The sequence below is a fragment of the Anopheles merus genome, chromosome 2R, assembly GCF_017562075.2.
Source record: "Anopheles merus strain MAF chromosome 2R, AmerM5.1, whole genome shotgun sequence".
Classification (NCBI taxonomy): domain Eukaryota; kingdom Metazoa; phylum Arthropoda; class Insecta; order Diptera; family Culicidae; genus Anopheles; species Anopheles merus.
The window spans coordinates 43,536,359-43,539,215 of NC_054082.1; the positions used below are offsets into that span (position 1 = coordinate 43,536,359).

At 45.1% G+C, this 2,857-nt stretch overlaps 1 pseudogene; it reads right to left on the bottom strand.

Annotated features, from left to right (window-relative positions):
- Positions 1-412: 412 nt before the first annotated feature.
- On the bottom strand, positions 413-1,742 carry LOC121590983 (annotated as a pseudogene).
- Positions 1,743-2,857: the final 1,115 nt, after the last annotated feature.

The window sequence follows — 2,857 nt, forward strand, 5'->3', positions numbered from 1 at the left end:
AGGACCGGGATGGGTTCATGATCGGTTCCAGGACCGGGATAGGATTATGTTCGATTCTTGGACCGGTATGGGTTCGATATGGGTTCAGTATATGCAGTTCTTGAAGAAAATAGGTAATTTATTTGTGTCAGGACCACTATGGGTTTGGATTTGGTTTTAGATTTTAGATTTGTTCTTATGGGGTCGTCATAAGCACCTTATTTTAATTGCGTTGCGTGGTCATCAATTTCGGAGTACTCTTTAGAGTAAAGGAGATCTTTCAAATTTTGATGTGCAGCTCTGTAACCTTGCCAAATTAACTAGTACTATAATTTAGCCATCAGCAACCATGTCGCCAAATTCGTAATTTGATTATTTTGATGTAAAAAAGCACTCTTTAAGGTGGGTAAAAGACGAGGCCTAGAATTATATTCCGAGAACTTGTTACATTCTCTACGCAAGTATTGCAAACATAGGGTACTTTTTCGTTATTGTTGAGTGCAGTAAGTCTAGATAATTTAATTGTACTCCTTCGTCAACCGTGGTACTTTCTGATCCTAAGTCGCGCGAAACGTATCTCAAAGAAGCTGTCGTACATTCTAAACAATTCTTATGGCGCCAGCGATCCAGTTCGCTTAGTTTGTCAGCTCCTTCAGTTTGTCCTCCAGCTCGAACTTCCATCGCATGTAGGCCACCTTCATGCGATCCCACACGTTGTCGAACGAATCCATCGCGGGCCTCACATCCAGCAGGGCAAATTTGTACTTCTCGTCCACCATGCCACCGTCGTAGTAGTCAATGATGTAGCGCACATCCTTGCCACAGCGATCGATGATCCAGTCGTGTCGGTCGAATGGCAGCTCGTATCCCATCATGTTGCGAATCTTAGCCCGCGGGCTGTAATCGGTTGCCTTGCCGCCGAAGCTCTTCAGCCGCGGATTGCCACATTCGCGGGCGTGCAGCGCTTCCCACTTAAGTACCTCCTGCCAGCCTGCCATTGTTGGCGTTGTGTATCTTTATAATCGTCCATGTCTTTCTGAGCTATATCGTCCTTCTCCCAGCGCCAGCCCTTGCGCAGCATCGCATTCCAGAACATCTGCTGCTTGGGTACCCCAAAACTCTTGCTTACCGTCGGTGGTCGCTTTCGGAATCGACGACACCTGGCGCTCGGTAGGCAGTGGGAACGGTTGGCCCGGGGCGGGATTTTGATTTGCCGGTGGCATCATGTTCAGCGGGTTCACTTCTGCTCCATCGTGCTTAATCGGGCATTCGGATACGAGCACTGGTTGTTCTTTGGGTTGCTGTTTTTGGTGCATCGGGCATTCGGGCGGAGGATTACCGGACATGGCTGCTTTATCGCCTAGCGGTGGATGTCCCTTCGGTAGTGCCGCATCTTCACACCTTTGTCAAGGTGCTGGGCACTATGTTCGAGGCAACCTTTTCAGCTGCAGACACCGTGTTTCCCATGGCTGGAAGGAAACAGTACAATAATGTAACTTTATGAAAATCTGGGCGTAAATTGCGCAGGTGACCGAATGGTAACACCGGTAGGGTTACATAATTCACTACGCATCAATCGAAGAATGGATATCTCTTCATTGTAATGTATACCTGTGGGATAGACTCACTGGACGATTTGCTGATCAAACTCGGCTTAGTTTGTGGTAAGTTTGCTAAAATTTCTCAAGTTTTCGTAACTTTGCTTCTCAATGTGATTTGTGTTGTGACAGCTGAACGAGGAGCTGCCATCCCCGTACAACATGGCGAGGGTTTTTGACGTTCGGATATCGCTGCATCTCGCTCATTTTCTCTACCCTTCCTTTACATGCCGTCAGTGCTCGTTTCAAATTGTTCTTATGTACCCTTCCCCCCCGCCCCACTTCACATCGAACGCTGCTTCCACATTTGTCCATACGCCTTTCGTTGTGTTGGTGACAATTTACGCGCATCACATATGTGTGTGTTCTCGCTCGTTCTGACATGCCATCTCTTTCGCGCGTATGGACGCGAGAAAAAACGTAAACAAACTTGGTGGTTGACTAAATTTAATGTGCGCAATTTTGTTCAATAATTTAAATCGGAGTCGATTACTGTTTAGTATTAATTCAATTAATTTGACGGGTTAGGGCCGTAGGAAACCTGCGCAGCGCATAGGACCTCATTCAAAGAGCACACGCAAAAATCAGCGCGAGGAAAGACCTGGATGAACCCAGATAACACATCTGGCGGCTAGTAAGTGTGATAAAAAATGCTTGATCTTAAGCATTATTAACAAGGCGTGGTATTTTGCATCTTGCAGATCATCATTTTGTCACAAATGCGTCATGTTGTACCGGGTACAGTGTACGCTTATTCTGATGTGTTAATTTGCTATTTTTAGGGCCACCACTTGAGACAGATTTTGGTGCACCAGTTTTGTAGGAGAATGGGAACCACAAACCACAAACATCGGTATACAGCTGTTCCCGAGTTACGCGGTTTCTGCGTTCCCCTACGAATCCGCGTAACTCGAATATACACGTAGTCGAATTTCACGTTTTTGACAAAAAAAACTATTGATTACTCGGATTTTTTTTATTTTATTTAGTACTTTATACACTTTATCATTTATTTGATATGATTCGTGCGGAAATTCTAATATTCTGGCTTTAAGCGATTTCAATTTGTTAGCCAAAATGCATATATAACGAACTTGAAGCAAATTGTACCGATTTGACATTTAATCTGTCAAATTTAGAAACCGCGTCTCCGAATCCGCGTAAGTCGAGAACCGTGTAACCTCGAGAACAGACTGTATTCACACGCCCTCCCAAATAGCCAGAATTGCTTAACAGCTCATTTGGCACGCTAAAGATCGCTGCTCTAATTCGCCTTTTGC